The sequence below is a fragment of the Rhopalosiphum maidis genome, chromosome 3 (assembly GCF_003676215.2).
Source record: "Rhopalosiphum maidis isolate BTI-1 chromosome 3, ASM367621v3, whole genome shotgun sequence".
Lineage (NCBI taxonomy): Eukaryota > Metazoa > Arthropoda > Insecta > Hemiptera > Aphididae > Rhopalosiphum > Rhopalosiphum maidis.
In genome coordinates, this window is record NC_040879.1 from 30,992,193 (window position 1) to 31,007,967 (window position 15,775).

Sequence of the window (15,775 nt, forward strand, 5' to 3'; positions counted from 1 at the left end):
GAAACTTGTCTAAAATATAACAATAATTTATAAACATTAATTTCCATATGTATTTTATATTAATTTGTGTAATTATATCTATATATTTAGTTATTTAATTTAAATTTTTATTTGTACTTACCTATTCCTTAGACCGTTTATTATTCAAATAAATTAAATAACGTTGAATACATTTAGTCAGTCAATTTTTGAAATTTTATATTACTTGACCCAAGATATCAGGTGAAATTGTATTGATTTCTTCGGCGTTCTGTTTTTTGACATCCGTAATGGTTGTATTGCGAGAACTATAGACAATAAAAATAAAAATAGAATCATTGACAGATGCCTAGTTTGGAAAAACAGAGTGGCCAATCAATGTCAGAATTTCTAGATATAACGCGGTTACTGAACAACCATTCTGATTGCTGCCATCGACACTCGGGCTGAATCTGGGATTTTCTCTATTCTGTTGAAAACAAAGTACTTTTTACGTAAGACTTAGAGGTAAACTTTCGTTTCAACGTTCAAGTCAACTTTAAAGTTTTAGACCCAAAAACTTTGAACGTTAATGACATAATTTGAAGAAATAAGTAATTACTGTGACTACTGCAGAGTGCATATTGCAGTTGTAGGTACCTAGTATATTTATTTTTGAAAAATACTGTCACACAGTCACTTTAGGAAAATGTAACGATTTATGTTGGACTTATTTAGTATTTCTGTGGGCCAAATTCATAGTTTTTGTTTATTCATATATCACCCTCCATTTAGAATTTTTATCTTAAAGTTGTGCCTATATAGTTATATTCTGTTCGGATTATGATAATATGTTTTTTATCGAAAAATTACATTGTTTATTAATTTTGATTTAATTTTCAAATAATGTATACAATAATGATCCAGGATTTTAATAAAAAAATCATGTTCGATTGTTAAATTTTCTCAATAACCGTAAAAATGTTTGTTTAAAATGTAACTTAAACTGTAACAAACTAGATAAAAATAATATTGCCATGGCCAGCGCTCTTACAAGAGACAAAACTACGGGTATACACAAAGCAGTGCAGTGATATTTTAAAAAAATAAAAATATTTTCTCAAATCATTTTAAAAATATATTATAATATTCCTGTAACAGAAAATCAGCATATTCCTAAACGAGATTATCTGTTGACAAGACGTCGCTACTCGTAATTATATGGAAACTGATTGGAAATGAGTTTATATGACATAAAATATCAATCATCATCTGTCAACTGTTGTTTGGTCTGAAAGTCTTTATATATTAGCGTTACGGCACTTAGTTGTCAAGTTCAACGTTCAGCTGTCTATAAAGTAGGTATCGGAGTAAATTGTATGCACTATCGTCCATCGATTAGTTACATATTATACTACAAAGCATGAATTTGATTTGAACATTAATATAAGTTGTATTGCAAAATTTGTAAAATAATATGACATTTATATCATAATGTTATATTATATAATATTATAATAAATTCATCAACACTGCCAAAATTCAGACGCATGTTACATAATATTATATAAATTTCAATATGGGAAAAATGAAGGACTTAGTCGTTAGTCATAAATTGTAAAGGTGTTTATATTCGATATTATATAAATTGAACCATTTTAATAAATAATATTTTTTAGTCCATAATTATAAATTCCTATGAATTGTCAAATATTTCAAACAATATACAGTGGATTCCGCTCAATGTGACCAACCCTGTTTGCCCACATTAAGCGGTTGCCCATAAAAACCAAAATTAGTTAAAAAAAAAAAAAATATAATATGAAAAAAAGTCAACAAAATCCCTTTCTACACGAATTTTTATTTTTTCCGATAAAAATATTCTTATTGTAAAAAACATAAGGAGGATGGGAAAAATATTTAAATAATATTTAAATGAAACTACCCTTAAAAGTCGATTAAGGATTAATTTTTGGCACATAATTAGGTTATGATATATTTTATTATTTCAATAAGTATTATACTTAAAAATCTATACTTATTTTTAAAATATTTTGGACAAAAAGTACTACAAGATAGATTTTTTTTTACCAAAGATCGGTAGTATCATTGGTATCAAATTGTTATCGTTATAACATAAAGTGGGTAGTTTTTCACTTTGTACAACAATAATATTTTCAGTCGTTTATTTTTCATCTGAAATTCATAATTTTACTGCAAGGTAGATGTAAGTAGCTGACCGTAATGTTGTTACTTTATTATCAACAATAGAAACTACGAAAAACTAATTTGTGCCATTTTTAGTATTATATGCAGAAAAGGGTTTTAAGATTTAAATGGTACCTAGTGCTTTTTATTACTTTCGATAAACACAATCTCATAGATATGACGAAACCCGATTAAATTAGTCGTTTTTAAATACATAAGTGTATATTCTAACACTATGATAAAATAAAAATTTCCCACATAAACCGAATCGAGTGCCTATATTACGCGGCTTTTTTTAACTTTGTTAATATACATTTATATTGGGACCAGACCATTTTGCCCACATTAAGCGGAATCCACTGTACATGTTTAATTGCGACTATTTAATAATAAACTCGATTTTTTAGTATAGGTAAGGTACACAGTCTGAGCACGACTCAAAAAAACCAATTTTTTTAATAATAAATTGTATTTATAAATAAAAGCTTTTAAATGTACGAACGGTAGCAAGACCATGCACAATGACTAACCACGAGGTAATGATGAATTTTACCGCGTAAAATTGTATATTGTGACATTGTGTAAACTTTGTGTTCTAGCGAATAAAATTCGAGGCGATTTAAAATCGTGTCCGCGCGCGAACTATTCGCCTAGTGTGTGAGGACCTAATAAATAATAAAGTAAAATATATACTGTAATTCCTTCATTTTGTTTGCAATGTTAAATTGTATTATGGTTACCTAGTACATTAATAATTCATCACTACCTTTATAAATATAATAATATAGTTATTAAAATATTAAATATAAACACTATAAAAATAATATAAATAAAAAAAACAACATTTTATATTAAATGCCATTATGGCAATGCCAAATGACCCCCTTTGAATCTGAGTCTATACAAAAAAATTATTATTATATTGTGGCTTAGACTTATGCCTGGATAAAGGTTTGAATACAGATATACGCATATTATTTTTTGCACCTCAGTTTTTCCCTTAACATAATTTTTATATGATTTTAAAAACTTTTACAATTTCTTACATTTATTTTTAACTATTAAAACGGAAAACCTTACTGCATCGCACTATTTAAATAATGATTTTGTAACAAATACTCGTTATGTATTTATAATATGCTCGTATTATTTTTTGAAAATTGTATGACTAAAATCTTCAACAATATCATATTATAATTATAGTTCTAGATTATTTACATAAACCTAATAGGTACCTAATAATTGTATTAAACAAATATTGGGATATGATATATAATAATAAATAATATCTTTGATTTTAAATACCTACTTGTACATTAAGTATTTATTTTAGAAATTAAATTTTCTATTGTATTACTAAATACAATTTTTAATATAATATAGTCTATGTAGATAATGTAAAATATGTAAAATACTTTAAATTATTATTTAAATATTATTTTTTTTTTCAAATGTAAAAAAGTTGTTTTTGAACCCTTTACTATCATTAGTAGGTATATTCTATAGGTATATTCTATACCTACTATTTAAACACACCAAAATGTTTTTGTTTTTTTTTTCTTAATATATATCATATTATTAATGTTTATAACCGCATTGTATAGCAACCATCGTCGTCGGTTTCTAAGAATAAACGGTAGTGAAGGGTCGTTTTTATTCTCGAACAATTTTGTAATTTACGGCCATTGTGATGCGTTATGTGTTATATTATATAATAATATATGATCATACGATTCGAAAATTAAGCCAAGCGTTGCTAGACCCTGGCTAATGAGTGGTGTGACCACATGGGCTTTTGAGCAATGTATCATTTTGTCGGCACAAAGTCCACCGTCGCCGGCAGTAGTTTAATTAGTTTTAAAAGTAAATTTTGATCAATATTATTTTTAAAGCGAATTGATTTGTGAAAATATTTTTAAAGTTAAATTATCTATCCATTTGAATTACTATTGTTTATTTAAAATATAAATAGGTTTATGTTTGAAATTTAATTCAAACAAGAAACTGGTACATACACCGTGACATCCTATACCACATTAAATATAATTATGATATTACGATGAGAATATGGTAATATATTACATGGCTTTTGTGTATAGACATATAATTATTATAATATATACGTATATTATAAGACACAGTGATATTCGTTGTTTTGTTACACCGCAGGGTAAATCCCTTTTCGCCCACTCTTGACCTTTTCCGTTTGGCTCAAATACACGTTTCGCCCAAAAACATTTATCAGTTTTAAAATTAAGTTGGCATTGCTTTTTAAATGACATTAGTAACCAATAAAACACTATTGTAAAATGTATACACAAATTATTATTTTATGTAACTTCGAAAAAATATACCTACATTTATGCACAAATGTTATATTGCAACATTTAAAACGTTCTTCTAAAATTAAAAAAAAATCGAATACTTGAGCGGGTTCTAAAAATAACAAACTAAATGTATGTTGAATTTATTAAATAATACTTGAATTATTTCTATGTTCAGTAACTTAACCAAATGTTTTAACGTTCCTATAAACCTGTATCATGTGAAAACGACAAAAATTATAGGCAATAAATGCCAAATTCATTAACTGTTACATTAATTGATTTTAAAAAACAATAATATTGTTATACATTTTTGTGTACAAACTAAGTATATTTATTTATCAAACATTCACGATTGCGTACGATTTTTATTTGCAACTTATTGAAGCATTATTGCGATTTGATTTGAACTAATAGAATGCTCAATTTACAATTAATTGAGATTATTTTATTTATTTATGTGTTAAGTACCCACGACTAATAGATCGGAAAATTCTCATCGAATTTATTACGCTCAGTTTCATAAAAGAAACGCAAGAGGAAACATGTACGAAAATGCAATTAGTATTCAAAGTTTGAGTTAACATAATGAAAAATTCTGATTTAATTCGTATAAAAGAAACCATGAAAGAATATAATAAATATAAAATTCATAAACAAATTTTAAAATATTTGTCGATAATTAGTGATTTAAGCGGTACCCATAAGGTATACAATTTTAAATTGAATACATTTTTACAATACATAATTTTAATCCTTTAATTATTTTTTAATTATTTTATTTTATATAATAATCTAAAAAATATTTTATAGTAATACTAAAATAAAAACTTAAACGTAGCAACGTTACACGTGCAGCAAATCATATGTAATCATCTGACTTTTGTGGTATATTTTAAAGCTAATTGTTGAAATATGCAATCGTATTATATCCACTTTAAGCGACATTCTATACATATTACCTATATTCTGTATTTTTTGTTAGGAAGCAAAATATATTTTTATACTTTTATTAAAGTCTATAAAATGACTATTTTTATAAAAATAATGTATAAAACAAATTTGCTTAAAGAACTAAACATACGGTTGGTCAGGTTAGATCGTGTTATATATAGGGTGGCCAGATATAAAATACGAAAATACGTAACAAAGATAAGAATTTTTTTATTATGAATAAACATCTATTTTTGATGAAATGATTAAATATTTAAAGTAATAATTGATAACTAACAAATGTTACTTCCTAAAATAATATTTTTTGGATATTTTATCACAATTTTAAAAATTATAAATATTTTTTTGTACTTATAACTTTATAAGTATAAACTATTACTAATTGTTTATCATAATAATTAAGCAAAAACATCATTATTCTACAAATGCATAATTATATACGACATACATTTACTCCGTAGACCGTAATTGATATTTAGTACAGATAGATGAAGATTGTATTTTTGATTTTATTTACATATTTTCTATTATATAAAAATAGTCATATTTTTAAAAAACGGGACAATATAGCATCCCGGAAGCCTATGTCGGGACAACGGGACAGACTTTTGAAATACGGTACTTTCCCGTATAAAACGAGACATCTGGCCACCCTAGTTATATAAATTGATTTTACGACATACTTAGTCTATAGACATGTAATATTTAGTCTTACAATTGTTGTAGTTTTAATTACACAATCTACCAATACAAATAATTCGATTTTTGTAATTTAACTAATTTAAGTGGTTTCTTTTGTATTTAGAGCCATATGTTCTTTAGTCGAATAAAAGGAAAACTTTTACTTCAGTAAATTGACTTTTTAATTACTTAACAATTAATTGTTGTAGTTAAACCATTAGTAATAAATTGAATGTTTTGATAAATCTTTTAAAATATACTTTTTTTAACTGTAAATAACGATTTTCAGGAACTTTTTGTTTATACAACACACTTACAATTTGATGATTTTTATTTTTTTTTCTTTGTACTCTACGAATTATGATACATGTTGAAACTGTAGTTACGGTTTAAAATATCTTCTTTCTTCGTTTTATTTTAGAACTAAATGCATGTAACGTGTAGCTGAATATGTACGATTTGCATACAAAAATGTTTATTATTTTATAATTAATTTTTTTATTATTTGTTCTTACGTTTTTTGTAGTGGAATTGTATTTATATTTATTAAAAGCAACTATGTATTTATCTCACTTAATTTTAATACAAACATAGCCATAATTTAAATTTATTATTAACAATAAAATGTTTAATTTAAGTTCTCAACTCAAACTCATTTAACTTAATTTCTAGTTACTACTATCAGTAATATAATTAACTGTTATAGTTAAGTGGTAATCTCTTGATAATAGTCAGCCATCTTCGCATTAATTTGATAGCGAAATAAATATATGTTGCGACGACGACGATTCTGAAATAATTATCGTGTTTTACTTTCTCTTGATTTTCTCCTATATAATATAACAGTTAACGAAATTCAAATAGACAAATAGTATTTAAAAACTATTCCCAACTTAATTTTGAAATGAGTAAAATATCTTTGGGCGAAACAAGTCACGCTAACGCCATGACGCTGTTTGTACATCACACAAACGCCATGAAATCATTTTGAACCCTGTTAATGAGAAAAAACACGTACACGAGCATATGTCATAAATAAAATAATAATTGCTGCACAGATGAAAAAGGTTCGCATAAGTCATAGAGTATGGATAACATAAGTACGACGCCCACTGTATATATATTATCATATAGTATATTATACTATATTATATTGCGTACTTAGTGAGTCACGATTGTGTAAGGTTAAGTACCCAGTCCTTGCTCGATGCCGTATTTTGTTTTTTAAGTTTGCAGTATGAAAAGCTGTGAAGATTAACGATTTTCCTTATCCTAAAAATTGTTGATAACAGACAAACAAAAATATAATATACCTATGCTACAAAGTACAAGGTATTATTCAAACAAGCAAAGCGTATCTCATATATATATATATATATATATCTAACTTCTTATCTACTTAATATAAAAAAACTACCTATATGGTACTATATAACTGATACAAAATATCTAAACAAGAATAATATTGTGTTTGATTAATTGTAAATGTCTACAGTATTATTGTTTTTCAATTAAAATTCAAAAAACAAAATAAAATATTTTTAATTTTTTTATTTCATCATATTGCTAGTAAAAAGAAATAAATAAGTTGGTTACGTGCATATCTGTATTAATTATTAATATTATTGAATTTTAAATGTTACGCATGTACCTAAATTCTCCTTGAGGAATCTCAGAGTCTACATCCGATAAGTTTAAGAAGGAATTATCTTAAAAACTGATTTCTGTTCGACATGTAAGAGTTATGGAATACAGATATAAAAAAGATAATTGCTGATATCCAATGACTTAAACACGCTTATAAGAAGATCGGTGTTATTCGATGTACTGTGTCTGTAAAGATTAAATTATACTAATTTTTGAATTTCGGATAAAAAAAATCTCAATTTAATGCTAGTAATAATTACTATTTACTATTATCGATTTACCAAATCTATCGTGATAAATCTATCGCTTAAAACTATCGTGCTATACTTATTAATACATGATTCAAATATCGTTTGATTCTAAAATATAAGGTATTTATATTTAAATAATTTACCAAGAAATTGAATAATTAATACTAGTATTTATAATTTAACACATTAGATGGATTAAAAATATTAACAATTTGTAATTCTTTTTTTTAATTTTTACATTTGCAAGAACAACATATTATGAGGAATTTTTGATCAAGCATTTTTACACAAAAATAAAAATAACATACTAATAATAAATTAAAAATAATAATTTTATATTATACAAATCAAAAAATAAATAAATATTACAAAAAAGGCAAAATATTAACATTGTAATAAAGTGAATTATTATAAACAAGTTTATTGTTTAACCTAACAGTATATTTTATAATTTCCAAACTAACGAGTGCCATTTTATATAAATTAAAAATGAAAATAATTTACAAACAAAGTAACGATTAAAAACATGATATTTATAATTTATGTAATTTAATAAATGTACATTGTACATCTCAAATATTCGAAATTCTTATTTAAAATGTAGGTATATTTGATCCTATTAATCTCTACATTTGCACTAAAGAGATTGGGTATATTTTGAAAAAGAGAGAAAATATCACATAATCTGACTTTATGGTTTTAGACTGTTTTCCCGGTTTTGAACAAAAATATTTAAAACGGCATATTATAATCTTGTGCAACGGTGCTTCTGCCTGACAATGATATTTACAAGACACCATCCCACCGCGCGCCGTACCTTAAATACGCTACTATGCGGAAATTATCAATATAAAAACTTACGGAAACTGTTTAAAAATATGTCGTGTGACACTGTGCGTGTTAATCGAAAAAAAGAACAGAACGATTGCATGTATATAAATATATATTATTATACCTACTACTGCAGGCTACTACGCAGACACGTGCAAGCTCTGAGTGGAGTATGTGTGACTCGTGTTTAAGGGGGGGGGTTGATTTTGCAGTGTTCAAAATATACACGGAAGTATATGACTGATAAGTTTTCCATATGCTTGAAGGGTGCGTATAAGTGCTGGTGGCGGGGATGACGCGGTTACTGGTATATACTTCGCACGCACACGGTGCTAACGGCATGCTTATGGTGAGGAGAGATGAGTCGGGGAAAGTAGGTATATCCTTGAATGCGCGATTCTCGTGTTAGATAATAATAATAATAATAATAACCTTAATAATCTTTGACCAACGGCGGTGGCAGACGTTAGAATGCACGCCAAATTCCGTAGGGTTGTTATTACGCAAGTAGTATAATATATATATAAGGTGTGTGTGTGTGTGTGAGTGTGTTTTTCACATTAACCTAACTTAACTAGAGCTTTGACTGCGGTCACAAATCACAATCACAATCGTCATCGTCGGGTGCAGCCGATCGTTATTTGAGTTGTGCGTCACGCCTATAATACGACTGCAATGGCGAGTCACACGTAATATTATAAATAGGTAGATGTATAATGATGTAACGTATATAACGCACTTAAAAAACTATGAGAATAATTATTACTTCTGTTAATGTTTTATTGTATTTTTTTTCCTTTTTGTGGCGGTTATTATTGTTATTGTCAACGACGAAGTCGGTCGTTCAGGATTGAACGCGTAGGTACCCGTGGAGTATATTTTTGATATCAAATGAATCACAGAAAGCCACTACGTCTCTAAAGTGAACTCTCTCGAATCCAATCGTTTTTTTTTCATATCTAAAGGGTCACGCATCCGCATGACTCAAATTTGATGTAACAAATTCGTCTACGCGGGTGATTGTTAAAATTTGTTTGAAAATTGAGACGATAAAAAATGTATATAATAATACTATCTAGTGAAGAATATAATTTATTCGTTAAATAAAAATAATTATACGATTTGTTAATTAATGCGACATTCTTTAAGACCAAAATAATATTATTAATTATGTACACATAATTTATTATTTAAAATGACCAAATGTAATTATTAAAATTCATTAAAAACATTTATGACGAATAAAATATCACAAAGTGCATTCACACGTCTTTACTAAATATATAATAAATAATACGCGAGTAATGCACGGCATTTTATAAAAATCAATAAAACAACTTATAAACTATAATGCCGTAACATTTACTTCTGTTAAAGACCACCGATCTATAAACTTAGCGGAGGTCCGGAACTGCGTTATTTGATTGACAAAACCCGACACGTAGCACAGACACCGTTTGGTGCATAATAATATACATTCGTGAGTCATGAGTCGTAACTCATGACACGAAAATATAAAACCGGCATGGCTGTATATGTTTATCATAAATAGAGGAGTACCTATTATTTATCTGTAACTCGGAATTCGTATTTTTTCAATGGTGTGGTTAGATAAATTGTATTGGTATATACGAACATTGATTTAAAAAAATTTTCAAACACAATGATTGTTGAGTTAAGTTATAGTCTTATAGCCTATAGGTATACTATATAAAACGCTTCAAAGGAAATAAAATAGTATGTCTATTATTTTTCATAATATACAATACAACGAAAATTGATAAATTGATATTTTATTAATAAATAAAAAATATGAGTGTGTATGGCGTATGCAGTCAAATCAGTTGAAAATTTGTATTAATAATTTATACACTATGCAGGCAAATATTGAAAAATAATACATTTAAAAATTGGCCTACGTACTACCTAAATAATCCAAATTGACTTCAATGTTTGTTACAGTATTACACGTTAGAAAACATAATGGAAGTTAAAGTAATTTTTTTTTTAATTTTCCAACACATTCTAAAAATTTTAAAACTTGAAAAAGTTTTTAATGATGAGCTACCAGATTTATGCACAAATACAATCGAAAGACATTTAAAAAAAAGAAGCTAAAATTTCTTTAAAATATGATACCCGGAAAAAATATTATTTCCTCATAGCATTAGTAGGTTAATAATATTTTGATTTACCTTAATACTTTTTGGATTTCGTTTTTTTTTATAAGTATATAATTTTTAATATTAATATTTTTTTAAATAGTTTTTTTTAAATATATATTTTGGGTTTTTCTTTTGTAATTATTGTTCACTTTATTGTACATTTTCCACTGCTCTACCCCCTCCCCCCACACACACACCTTCGCTAATGTGTTACAGACGTTACAGACACGATACTAACTTGTCCACGCGTAAACAATCAGAACGAATTACCGCGATAATATTATTATGTCGGGTGATTTGCTAGTACCTACCCAAATAATACAATAATATAATACACGGCCAGATACGAATTCGGGTGCAAAACACTCGAACGTTTCGGACAGATAACGCAGCGTTTCCCTACCGACCGCTGTGGTGTTGATGGCGGTTATAGTGGCGGAGGAGAATCACGCACCCGAGTGTGAATGCGGAAAACCCGATTTATATTTTGTTTTTTTTTTCATCTTACCCCATTTCGTGTATATATATATATATATACACACACATGTACGTACGCCTTCCGCGCGTATACTTATGCGGTATAGATTATATAATATATAGGTAAGTACCTACCTATATGTACCTATTGATATATATATATATACACAGACAGTCCGACGATAGGAAAAATAAATAAATACATTTACACGTGAATCGAATGTATTGAATACATATACGTGCGTATGTGTGTATCGGCAAAAGCAATCCGTCGATATGTTTGCTCTGGTGAACGATGGGCTAGGGGGGGGGAGTCTGCGAAGCGATCGAATTCGAGATACACATACCCACACGCTTACAAACACATATACGTTTCCTTACATCATACGTAGGTACATACCTATATATTATTGTAAGCACACTACGTTATCTTTTATTTATATATAAATTGTATTTTGTATGTACCTATATAAATATATATATATATATATATATATATATAAAATTTTAAGGAAACGCGATACGCGTCCCGCGGACCAAGCCGCTCTTTCACGACTTACGAGTTACAAGTTACAACCGCACGTTTTTCTCGCGTACTTATCTATTACGCACTGCGTATATATAAATGAATTATTGGCGCGTGTATATTGTACAAGCGCTAACGTCATACGTAGACCATATATATATACATATAATACGTATGTAACGCCGTGTACGTACGGGGTCGTATCTGCGGGTGATGCACGTTGAATGGAAAAACCACAGTAAACGATACAAAATAATAATAAAATTAAGTCGAAAAATCTACAAAATATTTTTTTTTGAGCACACGTTTTTTTTTTACTTAAGTTTATAATATTCATTTGTTGTGTTTACGGCATTATTAAAGATAGGTAACAACTACGAACTATTTATTATATCTTTGTGTGTACAGCTTGTACCACCAGGCTCCTACATAAGGCGGTTGGCCTAGGATGGCAAGTTAATAAAACCCAGAGTATATAATAAACAATCGTACAAGGAGCGGGTGACCAATATTATAATGAACAAATCAATTAATTTATATGCGCCGTCGTGCTACGAGTATATATATTATAATACTCGTCGTATAAAATACACAAACACAATATGACTAATAATAATAACAATAAAATACGGGCGCCCAAATAAAAGAAACAGTAAAATATTATAATAATTGACAATTTGGTAAGAAACAATAATATTGAACATGATCGATATCACAGTTATCATGGATAGTATACAAAAACAAAATAACGATACCAAACTGCTAATCTCCGCCGACGGCTGAGTCCCTCGCAGACTGGCTGCGCTTAATTATTGGACCTGACATCATTCTATTTTAGGTGACAGGTGCCAGGTCATTGACACACAAATTTGTGTGCTATTTTTTACGTACTTCACGGATTTGTAATTCGACAATGGACGAAACGAAAGGTAATGATGACGTCCCGCACAACGACACAATAATAGTAGCGTAGACGACTTAACGACCTGGCAATCAATTAATACGCGGTACCAAACATCAACGACTCACACGGCCAAAAACGAGTAAATGCGCCCACGCACCATGCACAACAGCGGCGATATCCCGCGTGACAAGATATCGAATAGTAATTAAAAGGTCCGCAAATGTTTTCAATAAGACATACGTCAACGACGCCGAATGACGCAAAAATGGCACAAAATGGCCCACAACGAAAAAACACGCACACGCGACAAAGGCGACGTCTCGTACGACGGTCGCGGAAGAACAAATAGCACTTAGCGCGTAGGTGGATATCCACGATTGTCGTACAGTCGAGAGAGGAGGGGGCGACGGTTGAGCTTGCCGAGCTTATTGCGTACAAAGGTCGTCGAATTGGGTCTCAAAATATCGCGATAAACGATAATCATATTATATCTTGAACACAGCTAATACTATTTTTTTATTGCCTGGTTGAATTTTGAATGCCTATACATATTATTTATTTAAATATATTCATATTTTAATATTTATACTTGAATGCGTTATAAGCCGCTATGATATTTCATTTGTATTATTTATCAATCGTTAGGTACCTGTATAAATACCATATAACGTATAAATATGTATAATCCTCGATTATACTTATAAGAAACGAAATAAACTAAAATTATTTTTCGAAAACTTGGTTTGAGTTTAAGCTGTTTATGTTTTAGATTTGTTCACTATAAATTCTGAATTCTTAACTGTAGGGACTATACAGACAAGTTTTTTGATTGCTATTTATACCGGTGTTAAATTTGCAGGTACAAAATTCATGCATTTTTATACGTTTGCAAGATAATTCTAATTATTGGTTAACCAGATATATTTATTAAATAATTTATATGATTATATTTCACAATATTCACTCTACTTATAAAAGCTGCTACGAGGACATTAGTAACTAAGTATTTATAGGAAATACGATGATTTTAAACCTAACAGGTAACGAAAAAGGTTTGTGTATAATCTGGCTCAATAATCTGTCATAAATAATAAAATGATAAAAAAATAGAAAAATTAAAAATCAAGTTTAAGTTATGTACGTAAGTGCATGATAAATAAAGATAAACTTGTAGGTACACGGCATGCAATTTATTTTTTTGGCCTGCAATTCAAATGCACTGTTTGAGGATATAAATCTTTTTTTTCGTAGGGAGGTGCTATGTGCTCTGACATCTCCGAATAATAATAATAATACCAATACATTAAGATTTCTAGTGGACAATCCATATTTAGGTCATCGCACGTCCGCGTAAATTATAAACTGCGTAATAACGTGTGAACAACAAGTGACGCATATACGTTGATCAGAAAGGACACGAGAAGAGTAGGTAGGGGCTAGAGAAAACCCGACTATATAAGGGGGCCCTGAAGAGGACTCAGATAGACGTGATCTACTAGAGCCAGCACGAGTATTTTCACGTCAGTTGACATCACGAAACAGTCCCTGCGAGTTAGTCTATTTTCTTTAATTAAAATAATTAAATACACTTAGAATAATTTACAATCAATTATACTTTGAATATTTTTCAATAAATTTCCACTTTGAAAGTATTTGCAACATGTTATTAAGACATCACTGCACATCGACTGTTGATTGACCCACTACATTGAATTATTCGATTTGTATGCGCCCAGTGGCTTAATACAATTTGCATTTTGATTAGGAAAATTACAAAACACCTATATTGTTACAAGATAGCTCAATAATTGATATTGTACTATTAGTCTAAAAACTTAAAAGATATACATATTTGTCTTATTTATTGTATTTTGACTATTTTCTACTTCCAAGTGTGAAAAAATGTTGTATATCAGTAAGTATTATTTATTCGAGTTACCGCTGAATACCACCGTAAATAATTTTAAACACAAGTACCTATATGTATTTTGTAATGCTCTTTTTTCTATCATAGTTCTAATTAATGTTGCGTTAGAGAAAATAATTTTGCATTTCTTAGATGTAGAGCCATTATAATATTCAACTTAATAAATTTCTGATTATTTTAAATACGATTCAATGTGACCTTGAACCGTTTTCCTTGTCCAGCGTAAATATGTGAAAAAATGAATAAGGTAATTCACGAACTGTGAGCATTAATCATATGGCAACCTAACTACGAATAAGCTATACACGAAAATGTAGCATAGCTCAGCAAGATAAATAATAAGAAGAAGTACCTAAATGAAAACTACCTAAGTATGATCCTTATAAAAAGACATCCACTAGTTAATACATGCTATGAAATAAAAGATTGAGTCGAGGTACAGTTTCCTTCATTGCACTATATACGAACTTTATCGAAACCTCGTATACCCACATACTTAAATTCTGAAAACCAATATAGATAAGGGCATCAGAAAACCCACTTTCTAGAACTAAAAGTAACCTAAAATATGACTTTGGAAAACATTAAGCCGGTTGAGGGTATAAGTAGTTAGTACAAAAAAAACCCTTAAGTGCTGGAAGATGGGATAGACTATAAATTGCTAATGTGGAAACAATATCAAAACGACTTATATTTGATTCAGTATGAAAGCATGAGAAGCATGAATTTCAAGAGGGATAACCTCCTTATAGAACCTAATGATCAGGTCATTCAACTAATCACCCATTAATCTAGAGAAAAATCTGACAAAAATTAATTGGTTGATGTGAAAAAAATCAACGATTATATACATAACACTCATATTATGATGAACGAAAACGATCATATCATATTTGTCGTGTGCTATAATATACATTTTTCC

At 28.7% G+C, this 15,775-nt stretch overlaps 1 long non-coding RNA gene across 1 annotated transcript in view; it reads left to right on the top strand.

Moving 5' to 3' along the window:
• The window catches only part of LOC113555667, an 89,600-nt gene that overhangs the window by 34,655 nt on the left and 39,170 nt on the right, over window positions 1-15,775 (top strand). The gene's annotated exons all lie outside the window — the stretch shown is intronic.